Raw genomic sequence first — 16,298 nt, forward strand, 5'->3', positions numbered from 1 at the left:
CAGTCTCTTCTTAAAAACCTCTGGTGACGAAGCAGCCACAACTTCTGGCGCCCCAAATTTCCATTGCTAAATGAATCATTTCTGAAGCGAGTTTTGCCCCATGGGGAGGCTGCAGCCTTGTGCAAAAAATGGTCCTAAGTCCCTTTTTTTTCAATGCTGTTATAATTCTGAACAAACCGTTGTAAGTCAGGCATGTAGGAATAAACGAAATTTTGACCCACAATTCCAATTTCAAAGCAATGAAACCCCCTCCCCCAAATTCTGCTGTCCTCAAAGTCAATGTGGTTTCTCCCCCCCTCCCTTTTCACGGTCTGACTGGCCACTGCGAGGCAGATAAAAAGTCACATTTCTGCAAATATGGTGACATTTGCAGCCTGACCTTTCCAGCGGGTGACTTCTCTTGACCTCCATCCAAACGAAGCCTTCAGCCAGTGAAGCAAGAAGCCCAAAAATGTCTTTTTCAGGGATGGCGGGAGAGAGACACAGAGAGAGTTAGAGAGAGTTAGAGAGAGAGAGAGAGAGAGAGAGAGAGAGAGAGAGAGAGAGAGAGAGAGAGAGAGAGAGAGGGAGGGATGGTGGGAGGACCAAAGGGGAGGGTTTGGGGGGTCCTTATTAAAGCCATTTCTCAAGCTGACAGGCAGCCAGAGGGGGGGGGAAGCAGGGAGGAGGAGGAGGAGGAAGAGAGGGAGGAAAGGAAAAGGAGGAGAAGTGAGAAGGAAGAGGAGGAAGAGGGGAAGAGGAGGAGGAAGTGGGGGAAGGAGGGAGGAGGAGGAAGAGGAGGGAGCCCTCCCCCCATCCTCTCTCTGGCCGCCCTTCCTCCGGGTTCAGATGCGAAGCGCTGCCTCTCCATCGATCTCCCTCCTGGCCGCTATGATTGGCTGGGCCATGGGATCCTTTGATCGGACGCCTTCTAATTAAATTGAAATTGACAGAGCCATTCCTGCCATTGACTTCCAGAGCGGGGCTATTTTTAAGAAGGCTGAACGCAGCAGGATTCCCACTCAGCACCTCCTGCTGCCCCTGGAAGAGGGAGAGGAACAAGAAACACCCCCCTCCTCCGGGGGGGGCGCACGCGAAGGCATCAAACTTTTCGGGGGTGCCAATGGAAGGGTTGGGGGGGAGCAGTTTGCTGTCCCAGGAAATTAAAAACAAAAAACAAAAGTTACACACGTGTGTGTGTGTGTGTGTGTGTGTGTGTGAGAGAGAGAGAGAGAGAGAGAGAGAGAGAGAGAGAGAGAGAGAAATCTTTTTCTAAAGCCGGAAGAATCTTATATTTTCCTCCCCCCAACCCAAAAGGAGAGGTGGGGGGGAAATAAAAACTTTTCATTTAATACAGTGACATTCCCAACTCCCAAGTTTATGATTCAATTACGAAAACACACAAGAAGAGAGAGAAAGGCCGGTCCATTTGTTAGGAGCTTTGACAGGTAACTCTGGTTTAAAAATAAAACTGCTGATTTCGGCTCTCTGGGCCCCTTCCCTTTGCCTCGATCGGAGATTCTGGGATCCAGCCAAGCCTCACGTCCAAAATCCCGGAGGATTTGGGAAGCCCCGAAGGGAAACTGGATTCCCTCTTGAACGCGGTCAGAAGGCCGTCAGAATTTCAGATGTTGGGGAAGGGGCTGGGATGCTCTCCGCAGAATTGCCCACGGCCTCATCTCTGACGCAAGGACACAAATGCAATAAATTCATTTTCGGATTCAACGTAGAATCACAGGGCTAGGAGGGACCTTGGAGGTCTTCTAGTCCAACCCCCTGCCCAAGCCAGAGACCCTTTTCTATGCTGGGCAAAATGGCTGTCCAGTCTCTTTTGGAAGACCTCCAGTAATGGAGCACCCACAATTTCTGGAGCAAAGCTCTTCCTTCCTTCCTTCCTTCCTTCCTTCCTTCCTTCCTTCCTTCCTTCCTTCCTCCCAGTATCCTTCCCTCCTTCTGTCTGTCTGTCTGTCTGTCTGTCTATCTATCTATCTAGATCCATCCATCCATCCATCCATCCAATTATCCTCTCAGAATCATAGAATCCTATGGCTGGAAGGGACCTCAGGGGTCTTTTAATCCAATCCCCTGCTCAAGGGCAGAGGATCTTATACTATCCCAGTCAAATGCTCGTTCAGTCTATTTTTGAAAACTTCCAGTGATGGAGCACCCACAATTTCCACAGCCGAGGTTTGGGACCCTAAAAAAAAATGCTTTAAAAGTTTATAATTATCAAATTATTAAATATTAAAAAGTTCGGTGAATAACAGCAATGCAATTATTTATCCTCCCCCTAGCATTTTGCAAGATAAGAAGCCTCACAGTGGAGTAGTTCAAAAGTTCAATAGATCTATACTTTATCTGCAAGTTTTCAGATCATTTTTTAACTGAAGCCCAATAAATCTCGGGTCTGAATTATTGATTGTGCTTTAGATTGGTCGGTAATTTATCTGGGCCTTGACACAGTAGATTTCCAGAAACGCTGGCGTATCAATTGATTTGTGCAATGTATTATAATAATAATATTTTAGCATTTTATACAGCAAGTTTTGTCTTCAAGGACAAGGAACTCACACGTCCCCTTGCTTACAAGAAGTAAGCAGGTTTAAACCAATTTATTTCCTCCCACGCTTCTCCCGATTTCTACTTCTCGTTAATACAGGACAATTTAGACAACAGGTTTTGTCCACACACGAGCAGATAAAGTCCCTTACTCAGAGCTAGACCGCTCCAAGCAAATTAACTAACTCATATTTCCATCCTAACCAGCATCCATTCTCACAGAGACTGGAGATCTTTTCAACCTGGAAATTCAAAATTTTTCCTTTCATGCAAACAGTCTCTCTGTTTTTCTATTTTCAGCACTTGGAGAGCATGACAGTCAAGGGAAGCTAGACTGAGTTCGTTGGTGGCTACCTTGGGATACTAGGCTGATTCCTCTTTTGACTCCCTCCTCTCCAGGTTCTGCCATTCCTTCTCCTATTATCTCATACAACGGACAATCCTGGAATGGAATTCGCACCTCCCGTGGTCTCTCTGTATAAGTGGGGCGTAGTATCCTCCCCTCAGTGTGACTGTGGGGTCCCACGTCAAACCGTGGACCGCACCGTGATATAAGCCGAGGGCATATACAGGTCCAGTATCTTGATTTTTTAAAAAAAAATATAAACAATGCTGAGCTTCAACATAACTTGGACATTTGAACACAGATCTTTTTAATGTTGACATGTTATTGGGTTCTACCAATCTAGTTGAAATGTTAATTTATATTACTAGTCCATGTGTGTAATGCTGTACGCTAATTAATTAAATAAATCTCCTCCACCTCCATGTTCTCCAATATGAATTGACGTGATCTGATCGGCGTTAATCACGCCAACGGGGGTCCTACACCCTCCAGAACGCCAAGGTCTCGCAAATACTGGGGCCGAGAGCTCCCAAAAGGCTGGATTTGGCGGAGGATTTCACCCCCCCCAAAGGCGTACAAAATGCAAAGCACGCTGGTGGTGCTCGCCTTCTCTCAGCCAGGCATCTTGACAAAACAACGCACAACCTACAAGGGCCCCAAAGGGGAAATTAAGGCAGCGTGAAATTCCCTCCATCAGCTCAACTAGGATTGCTGCTTGGATCCTACGTTCGGAGAAATTGTTCCCGTCTCCTACACAACCGTCCTACGTCGCCATTATATAATATTAGAGATGAAGGAACGCCAGTTCTTGCTTGGTTGGGTTTTAAAAGTAAGCTTCTTAGCGTTGCAAGCCATCATGAAGTGCAGACTTAAGCATGCTGGCTAAAGAGATGTGTGTGTGTGTGTGTGTGTGTGTGTGTGTGTGTGTGTGTGTAGATAGATGGATGATAGATAGATAAATAGATAGCTCTATCTCTATATCTATTATCAATCCATCCATCTTTCCAGCCAGCCAGCCAGGCAGCTTCTATCTATCTATCTATCTATCTATCTATCTATCTATCTATCTATCTATCTATCTATCTATCTATCTATCTATCATAGGATAGGCAGTCCTATTTATTCAGGTGACATTATAGTTTTATGAATTCTGAAAGGCACGTCTCTAGAAGCATCTGAATTTATGAGCTAACGGCGCCACCGCAACGGGCAGAAGCTACTCTCAAAATGCCTGTGTTGCACCAACTGCGAGTAGCCCAAACCACTTGTCCGGCCACCCAGAGGACGCACGGAGCACAGCTCCCGCTGACCATTAGTTATCTCCTAAGGGCTGCCTTCAAAATGCTCTCTCATTTAGGCTACCCCCCTATTATAATGCTGCATTAGTGAAGAAAATTGGGGTTTTTTTGGTCTCCTTCGTGTTGATACTCAAGGCAAAAGGCTCTGGGTTTATTAGCCGAATGAATCTTGCTCTTATGACATTTTAAACCTTACAGCTATGGACTCGCTGGGTCCTTTTTGGTGCAAACGAGAACGATCGTGCCGTGACTTGGCACGCGACACAAACCCACAACTCCCAAGCTCTCTTCCCAATTTCGCCACCAGCTCCCAGGGACAGCAGCTCATTATATATCTAACAGCAGCCACAAATGGTCAGAGCTAGCAAAGAGATCGCTCGCCCTTACTGTACCAGTTGCACTGAAGATCTGGGGAGGGGGGAATACAGACAGAATAACAGAATCACAGAGTTGGAAGGGACCTTGGAAGTCTTCTAGTCCAGCCCCCTGCCCAAGCAGGAACCCCTATATCATTTCAGACAAAGGGTTGTCCAATCGTGTCTGAAATGGTTAGGGTTAGGGTATATCTTGTCTGAAATAGTATTGGGTCTCCTGCTAGAGCAGGGAGTTGGACTAGAAGACCTCCAAGATCCCTTTCAATTCTATTTCTATTTACTTCTAGTTCTACTCTACTTTCTCTAATTCTATTCTATTCTATTTTCTAATTCTATTCTACTCTATTCTATTCTTTATTTCTATTCTATTCTATCTTTTATTTCTATTCTATTCTGCATTTCTATATTTCTATTCCATTTTGTATTTTATTCTGCATTTCTATTCTATATTTCCATTCCATACCATTCCATTCTAAAGTTATGCAAAGGGTAGGGGGATAGGCTTGTATTAATTGCCACTGTGTTTGTGCTTCAGTAGCCAGGCTCCCTCCACATACCTTTTCAAAGCCTTCAACACAACATTGCGGTTCTCAGTTGTCTACAAACGTACATGCACTTATTGCGGCTAAGAATGGGTCGAAGATCCCATCATCTACCAAAACGGACGACTCGGCTGCTTCCAAGCGTTTGGAAATACTCAAAAATCTGCTGCAAACTTTCAAAGAATTCTTAGCTGGGGGAAAGAAAAAAAAAAAGATCTACTTTTACCGCCTTCCATTATTGATTTCGCTCGCCTTCCCACACAGTTATTTGAAGGTGGATGGATGAGACTTAGAGACAATCTGCGTTTATTTTTTACAGGAAAGCTTTTAATGCTGTCGTGTTAGCAACAACTTAGAAAAAAGAAAAAAAAACACTTTTAAAAGCTCCACCGAAGCATCCTAACTGCTGTTGCGTGTAACTCTTTAAGGGCCAGCGTGCTCAGAATCAAACTTAGCCAGAAGCTTTTACCATTATTAACATACAATCGAGTTTGTTTTAAATGTTTAAAAAACCCACTAATTTCTACCTTGAAACACTCAAGTGTTTGACAAAGGCTAGGAAAGGAACAAAAAAACCCACCAAGTTCAAAAACCGGCCAGAACTTTTCAGCAACACCTTGTCTTATTTTCTATTTAAATCTCAGCAGGATGAAACTCTTCTCCTTCTGAGAACTTCCAAAAACTCAAGCGTTCGACCCAAACTGTCATTTAGGATCATAATCAACTCCCCCCCCCCCCACAGACACTCAAAACAAAACAAAAAAAGCCCATCAAGAGCAGCTCCAAACGGCCGGAAGTTGATTTCAGTGTTCATTTAGCAGCTTCAGCTGTGTGCAATTATAACTTTGATATTAAATGTTAGAGGATAAAATAATGAGGCACTTAAAAAGTAATCTGTGCTCCACCGGGTTGTGTTCGGCAGAGATTCGGCCAGATAATTTGTTACGGCAAAATTAGGCTTTCTATTAAAGTCACGGCCGCAGTCCTCACTTAGCGGACGCCTTCGGAAGTGTCAACGGCTTTGTCCTCAAAATGGGGCAGCTTCGCAGACCGATAAAGACCCAGTCGGGTATCCTAAAACACAAGGGTGTCCCCCAGGCTGTGATTTTCAAAAAAAAAACCACAACAGGTTTCTTAGCTCTCAACTTCACAAAAAACAATGATTTTTGTCGTTTCTATTGCTTAGAGTGTTGTTTCCTCAACTGTGGCAATAATAACAGAGTAACAGGGTTGAGAGGGACCTTGGAGGTCTTCTAGTCCAGCCCCCTGCTCAAGCAGAAGACCCTAAACCATTCCAGACAGATGGTTCTCCAGTCTCTTCCCAAAAACCTCCAGTGTTGGAGCACCCACAACCTCTGAAGGCCAGCCGTTCAACCGATTAATTGATCTGGGATTACAGAGTAACAAAATTGGAAGGGACCTTGGAGGTCCTCTATTCCAACCCGCTGCTCGAGCAGGAGATCCTAGACCGTTCCAGACAGGTGGTTGTCCAATCTCTGAATTGTTCCCTTGACAGACTGTCTCCCTTAGCAAGAAAAAATGGGGGGTGGGGTGTTAATTGTGGCTGTAACTTGAGGACTCCCTGTATATCCTCTACTCATTCACAAAATTCACTTTGATCAAATCTCGCTGTTCTGCCTTGAAACCACCCCGAAGCTTTTGATAGGGGCTTTGCTCGAGAGCCTGAACGTGTGCGTGTGCGCGCATGGCACGTCAGGAAAGTAGGGCACGGCTGTGCCACATGGCCTGGGATGAGCCCACAGGAAGCCCCTCTCTCTGGCCCGGAGGCTGTTCCTCTCCTGCCAAGGAAGAAAGCGTGGGTGGAGGACAGATTGCTTCGTCCCCATTTTTGGCAGCTCGCTGCAGTTCTGCGCGAGGCTGGGGGGGGGGAAGGAACCCCCTTTTTTCCAGGAGGAAGCACTGATGTATTTTAAAAGACCTGTGGGAAGCTGGGAATTCAGTTTGGCAAGATGGAAGATGCCGTGTGTGTGTGTGTGTGTGTGTGTGTGTGTGTGTGTGTGTGTGTGTGTTTTCTTTTTTTACTGACTTCATTCTTGGTCTGCGCATGGAGGGGTGATGCCGGGGTAGAGACAAGGCAAACCCAGCTTGGTCCTCGATTTACAACGGATCATTTAAGTGGCCGAAGTTTCAAGGGCACTGAAAAAAGGTGACTTAAGGACCGGTTTTCACATTACGACTGTCAAGGCCCTTGGCCAGGGGATCAAAATTCTGACACTTGGCAGCTGACTCGTGTTTATGACGGTGGGGGTCCCCATTTAAGACCCTCTGATGAGGAAAGGAAGGCAGATTCAATTAACAAGCAGGCTACTAACTTAAGAACTGCAGTCATTTGCTTTCCAAGGGTGGCAAAAGGTTGTAAAAAGTCACCTAACAAATGTTTCACTTAGCAACAAAAATGTTGCTACTACCGGTATTCTATTAAACAAGCATGGGTTTTTTTTTTTTGTATCTGGAATTCACTATTTTTCGAGACAGTCCAACGAAAGGGGAGACTAATTAAAGGAAGAGCACGTTTTCACACAATATTTTACTGAAATTCAACTTGCAGAGGAGCGTGACATCAATAACGAAGCTACTGGAAGTAGAAATGATGTGTCAAAACACAGACCTGGTTGGCTGTTTTGGGCTCAGTTATGACTGCTAGAACATAATTAGGATAAGGGTTAAAAAACAAAAAAAAGAAAATAAAGATTATTTAAGTATAAAGCTTGCACTCTTTTAATAAAGTGACTGTTAGTTTATAAAATGTTTTGAAAACATATGGCTAGAAAAGAAAAATAACACAACAGATAAAAACTTGAACATTGTTAAACATCAAAGTAAAAACAAAGGAGAACTTTTATATTTTTAAAACTGAAATGAATTTTAATTAAAAAAATGAGACTAACAATTTACAACATTTACAGGCAAACAAGAGTATTTTTTCTATTTAGGGAAGTCAAAGAATGTTACAGTTTAAGAAGGTGAAATGTTACAAGCTTACACACCAAAATAAATTAAAAAAAATGAAAATTAAATTAAAAATGAAATGGTTACCAAGATAATGCAGGTCAGGGGATCAAAGGTGAAGGGTCACACATTATTAAAAAGAAATCCAAAATGGCAGCTGCATCAAGATCTCTGCAAAACAAAGGAGCTACAATGAGTAAAAAACTAAACAACTTGCACAGATTCAAATTCACTGCAAAATGAATCTAACACAATGCAATAAATTAACAGATATCAGCACATTCAATCACGTTCCACTTCCATAATCAGCAACTTAAGAAAAAAATGATGTAGAAAAGCTAATGGGGGGAAATGGTGAGAAAAATATACAGAAAATGATTTTGCTTTATTTTGAATTAAAACTCTTGAATAATAATAATAATAATAATGCAATGCAGTCCAATTGGAACATGGCTCAAAATACTCAGCTTTTTAAATTAAATTTTACATTTTAACCCTGCTGAAAAATAAACACCGGTAAACCATGTACAGGTAAAGTCCTCAATTTACGAATCAAATTTCCGCTGCTAAGCGAGACACGTGTTAAGTGATTTTTGTCCCATTTTTACGACCTTCCTGGCATAGTCGTTAAGGGAATCACTGCAGTGGTTAAGTTAGTGACATGGTCGTTAAATGAACCGGCTTCCCCCATTGACTTTGCTGGTCACAAGGTCGCACAAAGGGGACTCCAGGACCGTTGTAAATATGAGTCAGTTGCCAAGTGTCTGAATTTTGATCCCGCTGCAATGGTCGTAAGGGTGAAGAATGGTCGTTAAGTCGCATTTTAAGTGCCGTTGTAACTTTACACGGTCACTAAATGAACTGTTGTAAGTCGAGGACTGCCTGTGTTTAGAATTTGGGCCCAGCCATCACCAACACGGAGCAATTTGTCTTTGCTTCATAAACAATGATACACAAATCATTCAGATCTACAAAATAAACCAGAAATAAGCTAACTAGGTTGTGGCTTAACGCCCGGTGCGAATTCAGTCCCGCTGGCTGGACTGGTTTTTTCCCCTTTAAAAAGAAATCGAGTATCCAGCAGTTATTTGATCCGGCTGCTTTCAATACAGCCAACGTTATCAATGCCAACATAAATTATAAATTAGTGCTTAAGCACCAATTTAACTCTACAATAAAATGGTCTTTAAAAATTGTGATCACTATTAAAGGATCTTAAGTGATTGAGAAGTGGCTGCCGAAGAAGAGCTGCTTGTGCGTCTCGCAGGAGACTGGAAAGGTCTGGACTTTGAAACATTTTGCTCGCTCTTTCCCCACTTGCTGTGGTTGTTTCTGCTCCAGAAAAGCCAAGTCTTAGGAGTCATGTCTCAGACTGGAGGAGAGGGGAAAAAAGCAGCGAAACCAGGATGATAAACCACAGTTGGGTACGTCGCCCCCCTCAAATGGGAGAGAATAGGCCTCCTTGCAAGGAGAGGCCATTGATGCAAGGAGGAAAAGAGCCCCTCCCTCCCCCCCTTCTAATCATGGATGGATTATTAGCCATTGTTACTCCGCTTCTACGTTTCTTGTGGCAATTACTAGATCAGCTCTCTTTCTTTTTAAAGAAATAAAAAATAAAATAAAATAAATCCCGGTACTCTCCTTCGCCTTCTCTCGATCCCAGTAGCGTCTTTCAAAGGGTCCCGGGGCCACCCCCCACCCACAGCCCTGCTCTTCCCTTAATTCAGATTCGGGGCAGGTCGTTTGGCAGCGCCGCTCCCCCCCCCACCAACCCACCGGAAAGAAAATGGGCTAATTTCTTGGAAATGCTCTCCAGTGAGATGGGGAGGAGGGGGAGGGCAGGCTTCCCCCCTCCCCTTTCTGACAAGCCCCCCCCACCCCCGGAAGAGGCATTTAAACCCTCCATCCTTTCATTTCTGTTAAAAAAAAAAAAAGCCAACAAAAAAAGCCCTCGTCTCATATTGCAGCTGTCGTGTGGCTGGGAGGCAGGCGAGCCATTTTAAACGCTACAGAAAGGAAGAATCGATGTCCCATCATCATCATCATCATCATCATCATCATCATCGCTGTCAGGGCGAGCGGCCCGCAATCTTTCAAGAGCCAGGAAAGGAGAGAAGCAAGTCAGGCTGTGGGTCCAGACCACAAGCTGTGTCACCTTGGCCAGGCTGGTGGAGGGGGGGGGGGGAAAGCATCAAACGCCCCATATTGTCTCCCTGGACAACTCTCCGTGCCGTTGGAAAGGCAGCATATTAATCACAGGCAGTCCTCGACTTACAACCGCAATGCAGCCCCAGTTGTTACGTTAATCACACGGACATTGTAGTTCAACTTCCAAAGTCCTTTCCAACATCCTCCTCAACATCCTCCTCATCATTAACTCTCAGCTCAAGCAGGAGACCCTCTGCCTCTTGAAGACCTCCAGTGTTGGGAGGACCCACAACTTTTGGAGAAAAACCCTTCCTTCCACTGGTCAATTATTCTGACTATCAGGAAGATATTCCTCCTTAGTTCCAGGTTGCTTCTCTCCTTGGTCAGTTTCCATCCGTTGCTTCTTGTCCTGCCTTCAGGGCCTTTGGAGGAGAGGTTGACCCCCCTCTTCCCTGTGAGAACCCCTCAAATATTGGAAGAGAGCCATCATGTCACCCCAGACCTTCTCTTCATTAAACTGGACATACCCAATTCCAGCAATCCATCTTTACCTGTACTTTGGCAAAACTTGGAACGTGACGGCACCAAGTAGGACACGGTTCTCGTCACTGTGAGACTGATCATCCTAGATTGTTACAGTCTCTAATACTCAAAAGAGCCAGCATGGTGTGGATGTAAAGGCTCTGGACCAGCAGTGGGAAACCTGAGTTCTAATCTTCCCTTAGCTATGGAAGCCAACCGCGTGACCTTGGGCAAGCCATTCCTTCTCGGCCCAAACCAGCGTCGGGCTTTCTGACAAGCTGGCTGGAAAAACAGAAGACCCCCGTCACATCCTGGTTAGACAAGCTTTGCTGTTAAGAACAAGGTGAATGCAGCCGGAAGCGAGTGAACCCTGCAATTAGGCAGGACAAAGGCAGAATATTCAGATTTACAGGAAAGGAGGGAAGGGGAGAAGCGTGTTTGTAAACCTGCGCTGAAAACATGAAGTCCTCTACATGCAAGCTACGGCTTTTGACATTAATTACAGCCTTCTCTTCTGCACGCTTTCAGATTGGATTTTGCTAGGAAAGTTCTGTAATCCTATTGATTTCGCTTGTTTAGATGTTATTTTTACAGTCTTGTGGCTCTGCTGGTTTTAAATTATTTCGTGCCCGCCGGCATGCTTTTTTACTCTAGCTTCGGTTTTTCTTCCTACGATTGTATACTACTGCTTTTTTTTCTGTTTGTTTATAAACATATTGTTCCTGAAACCATCTTCCAGCCGGCAATTGTGGTCCAGCTCAGGGAAGACGCCACCCTAGGAGGCATTGGCCTTAAAAGGCGGCTTATCAATATTTGAAGAAAGAGGATGGCTACTGGAAGACAAGACTGTCTCAAAGATGTATATGAATTGGGCTTGGCTCAAAAGGAAGACGGCAAGGGCTTTTATAGGATGATGCTCTTACAAATGGAAGTTGAATAATCAAGCCATCCTCTATAAATAGCTTCAGGGAAGACAGCCAGGTTCATCAGCAGGCACAGGGAACAGCCTCAAACCGACATGGATCTCTTGGTCAGACGTGGCTTATCGCCACAGTTGGGACAGAATTCCCATCTAACTGAGTCACTGCAGTTGTCCCCCAAACGCTGCAACCGTCATAAATATATCCCAGTTATCAAGCAGCCAAATTTTGAGCACAGGACTGCTGTGGCGGTCGTAAGTGCGAGAACGGCCACAAGTCACTTCTCCCGTGCTGTTGCAAACTTCGAACGGCCGCTAAACAATGGCTGTAACTCAAGGACCACCTATGGCCTAAGCTTGTCCTGTTACTGACATAAAAAACCCAAAATCTCATTTTATAGAAGTTCATAAAAACTTTTGATTTTCCTCCATTTTATCTAGTGGTTCCTTGTGGGATCATCACACTAGATTTGGGTGTTGCTGCTTGACCTTCTCTGTTCTGAATGGACACAGCTGGGACAAACTCAGAGTTGTATTCCTTAACATACAGGTAGTCCTCGGCTTACGACCATAACCAAGCCCAAAATGTCCATTGCTAAGCAAGACAGTTGTTAAGTGAGTTATAAGTTGAGGACTACTAAATTTTTGCAAAATATTGCATTTCCTCTCTTCTGTTTCCACTCCCCCTCCCAAATGTTTATCTCACAGATATCCTAATATAGGGAGAAAAATAAGTTTTGGATACCTTGTTGCCTCGTTCTGTTACTTTTATATCTAAGGTAGCAATTATTTTCCATCGCAAGGAACGTCAGTGCTTGATTCATAAAAAAAATTCCTCAGGTTCAAATATTAACTGCAACGGCCCCTGCCTCTCTTCCTCCAGCAAATATCTCCAAAAATGCCAGCGGAAAGATTTTTTTTTTAAAAAAGCCAACCCACAAATTGGCAAAGACACAACGTTAAGCTCTGTTTTACCCAAATGTTTATCCTGGCTTTCTGCAAGGCAGAAACAGCAATTAGCTACTCCTGCAATCTGAAAAGGGTTCCTCCTGTGAAAATCAGCATTCAAGGGAGTGGAAAAAAGGAAGGAAAAAAAAAATGTAGTAAGAGGTTCTTGATCCTTTAACCAGGATTTGTACTGTGTCCCCCCCCCCCCCAAAGTCATCGGAAATGCTCTCACATCGCTAAACGAGGCGCGGAGATAAACTGGCTCACTTATCAAAGGGATGGGGAAGAAAGAGTATCAGGGTTCCTGAGTTGTTTTTTTCTCCCTTTCTTTATGGTCTTTCAAAGGCATCATATGAGAGAGAGAGAGAGAGAGAGAGAGAGAGAGAGAAAGAGAGAGAGAGAGAAAGAAAGAGAGAGAGAGAGAGAAAGAGAGAGAGAGAGAGAGAGAGAGAGAAAGAGAGAGAGAGAGAGAGAGAGAGAGAGAGAGAACAGTACAAAGGAAAAGAGCCCATCAAAGGAGAGCTGGTAATTGATTTCTGAAAAGAAAAGCTGATTCTAAATATACTCGCCAGTACAGAAAGAAAGCAGAAAATAAGTGGTTCCTGCCAGGAGATGTGTATGTGTGTACACACACACACACAGACACACACAGACACACACACACACACCTGTTTACAGACACCTGCTAAAAGCAGCCTCTCCAGAAAAATCTTCACGCTCCTTAGACAGTCAGGCTGACCCAACTCATAGAAGTGATTTATATTAAAGCTAAAATATCCACCAATCCTTAGAAGCAGGATGACAACTCGAGGGACTGCAACCTCGACTCAATAAGCCGGATTCTTCCCACCCCAAAGCCTGTAAAGTGGCTACACCACTTTGAACGGTCACTAAATGAATACAAGTCAAAGGCTACCTATCATTCTGTGTGTCTGGTCCAGAATAAACAGGTATGGACCAGTAGCACAGAATAGAGGTAGCTCTTGGCTTACAACACATTCATTAAGTGAGGGTCCGAAGTCACAACGGGTGCTGAAAAACGCGACTTACGACAGTTTCTCACTTGTACGAATTCTGGGAGTCATAAAAGAGCCAAGGTTGCCTACCCCTGGCACAGGGTCTCCTGCTTGAGCAAGGGGTTGGACTAGATGACCTCCAAGGTCCCTTCCAGCTCTATTCTGATTGACTTGAAACGATCCAGGATCTCCTGCTTGAGCGGGGCTGAGGGGGGGGGGGTTGGACTAGATGACCTCCAAGATCCCTCCCAGCTCTATTCTGAATTTAAAATGTAACATTCTTCCATCCAACTCCGAGAACACTCAACAGGCAAAAGGCGATCAGATGTATGCAAATTGTTTTCAATTTACATGCTTTGGGGTGGGAAGAAGCCGGCTTATTGAGTCAAGTCCTGGTTAAGCCAACTGCAGTTTTCCTGTTTAAGTAACTGCACTAAATTTAATCATCTCTCACTCTGGAGAGCCTGCCACTGGCAACACTAAATTGGCCTCCCCAGTTTTTTTTCCAAAAACGAGCAGATGATGAGAATCTCACACATTAAATTGGGAGATTTATTTAGCCTCACGGGGTAAAAAAAGAGCCCACACTTGGAACATAACTTTGCCCACTTTTGTAAGGCAGGCTATTATTGCATTTGAGCACAATGGCTATTAAATTGCTTTTTCGGAAGAGTCTACGAGCACCCGCCTCTCCTTTTGTGATATCAATCAATCAATCAGAATGGATCTGGAAGGGACCTTGGAGGTCTTCTAGTCCAGCCCCCTGCTCAAGCAGGAGACCAACCTAGACCATGCCAGACAGGTTGCTGTCCGTTTGAAGTGAAAAAAGTGATGTAGGACTGTTTTTCACATTAACGACCATTGCAGCATCCATCATTGTCACATGATCAAAATACGGATGCTTGGCAACTGACTTGTACTTATGACGGCTGCAGTGTCCCAAGATCATGTGATCCCCTTTTGTGACCTTCTGACAAGCAAAGTGGAGGGGGGAAGCCAGTGTCACTCAACCACTGTGTTATTAACTTAACAAATGCAAGGAATCACTTAACAAGCTGTAGCAAGAAAGCTCATAAAATTCCCTTAACAAATGTCTCGCTTAGCAACGGAAATTTTGGGCTCCACTGCGGTTGAAAGTCGGGGACTGCCTGTATTCTGCCCTGCTCTATTCAATTTTTCTAAAGGCCCACCAGTTGTAACCACCTGCCATTCCCGATGAATTTAGCAACCCTGAATGAAATTATGCATCCAGCAACCGAGACGTCCCCTTCCGCGCCGTATAAATTTTATAGCCAATCTATAAAATTTGGGCCGAGATACAGGGCAGCCAATTCTACATCAAGCTGAAGGACAGAGCACGGAATTTGGGGAAGGAAAAATTGCATTTAGCAAGGTGCCAAGAGACCCTGGGTGTGAAAATAACTCCCTATTACTCAGCAGCATTTAAGAAGCAGGAGAGAGAGAGACTTGTGTGTCTGTGGTCATGACAAGGACACAACCAGCTGGCTGCTGTGTCAGAAAAATCCATGCGGCTTTCAGCTGGGGTCATGTAAGCCTTCCCAAGGGGAATTCAGAATTTCATGCAACCTCCAGGAAATCGGCTCTTTCAAGAAGAAGGAGAAGGAGAAGGAGAAGGAGGAGGAGGAGGAGGAGGAGGAGAGGAGGAGGAGGAGGAGGAGGAGGAGGAGGAGAAGAAGAAGAAGAAGAAGAAGAAGAAGAAGAAGAAGAAGAAGAAGAAGAAGAAGAAGAAGAGGAGGAGGAGGAGGAGGAGGAGGAGGAGGAGGAGGAGGAGGAGGAGGAGGAGGAGGAGGAGGAAGAATTATTATTTTTGGAGCAGTAAAGGCAACTGAGCATTAAGATGAGAGGCTTTGGGCTGCATGTTTGACACCACCTCGCTGTCCTACAGTGATTTTAACATTCCTGGCGATAATCCCTCTCTAATCCAGCTGCTTTCCAGTTTCTATCCTTAGCTTCTTTCTTTTATCTTTGACTTACAGGAGCTTCTTCCAATGTTCTGCCCTGGATATCCCTGCTAGCACTTTCGCTATAGGAATGCCATTCACTGCACAATTTATTCCTCCAGCACTGAGCATCAACAACTCAGATTCCACCTCCGATGCCTTGCACGACCTTCAAGCCCACTGCCGTTGTCTCACCTTTGCGATCTGACCTGACTGTCAACCTCTGCACACTTTGTGCTTTTACGGTCAAAGTTTCTGTCACCGACTGCAGTTCTTATCTCTCTTAACCAGCTTTCTCTAGTCGTCTCCCCTGTCCTTGACTAATAACTAGCTCCGTTGAGGAATTGATGGTCATACCTACAGGGCAGAATCACGGAAGAGATCTTGGAGGTCATCTAGTCCAACCCCCTGCTCAGGCAGGAAACCCTATACTGTTTTAGACAAATGGCTGTCCAGTCTCTTTTTAAAAGCCTCCAGTATCCACTGGAGCACCCACAACATCTGGATAAAAAACCATTCCACTGATGAATCTTTCTCACTGTCAGGAAATTTCTCCTTAGTTCTAGGTTGGTTCTCTCCTTGGCTAGTTTCCATCCGTTGCTTCTTGTCCTGCCCTCAGTGCTTTGGAGAATAGCTTGCCCCCTCCTCTTCTTTGGGGCAGCCCCTCAAATATTGGAAGACTGCTATCCTGTCACCCCTGGTCCTTCTTTTCTTTA

The 16,298-nt window shown here is 44.6% G+C and overlaps 1 protein-coding gene across 8 annotated transcripts in view; it reads right to left on the reverse strand.

Annotated features, from left to right (window-relative positions):
• Positions 1 to 16,298, reverse strand: part of CAMTA1 (calmodulin binding transcription activator 1) — a 213,342-nt gene that overhangs the window by 180,060 nt on the left and 16,984 nt on the right. For 2 of the 8 annotated variants that reach the window (XM_039367856.1, XM_039367857.1), the window contains exons 1-2: positions 8,156 to 8,241; positions 5,114 to 5,289 (exon numbers count right to left, since the gene is read on the reverse strand). The exons of 5 other annotated variants lie outside the window; for them this stretch is intronic. The gene's annotated coding sequence lies outside the window, so the exon portion shown is untranslated. Of the gene's footprint in view, positions 1 to 5,113; positions 5,290 to 8,155; positions 8,242 to 16,298 lie in introns of those variants that run through there. One more of the 8 variants, XM_039367858.1, reaches the window with a different exon arrangement.

This window comes from Crotalus tigris, unplaced genomic scaffold (genome assembly GCF_016545835.1).
Source record: "Crotalus tigris isolate CLP2741 ecotype Arizona unplaced genomic scaffold, ASM1654583v1 scf7180000020588.15403103151:6194809, whole genome shotgun sequence".
Lineage (NCBI taxonomy): Eukaryota > Metazoa > Chordata > Lepidosauria > Squamata > Viperidae > Crotalus > Crotalus tigris.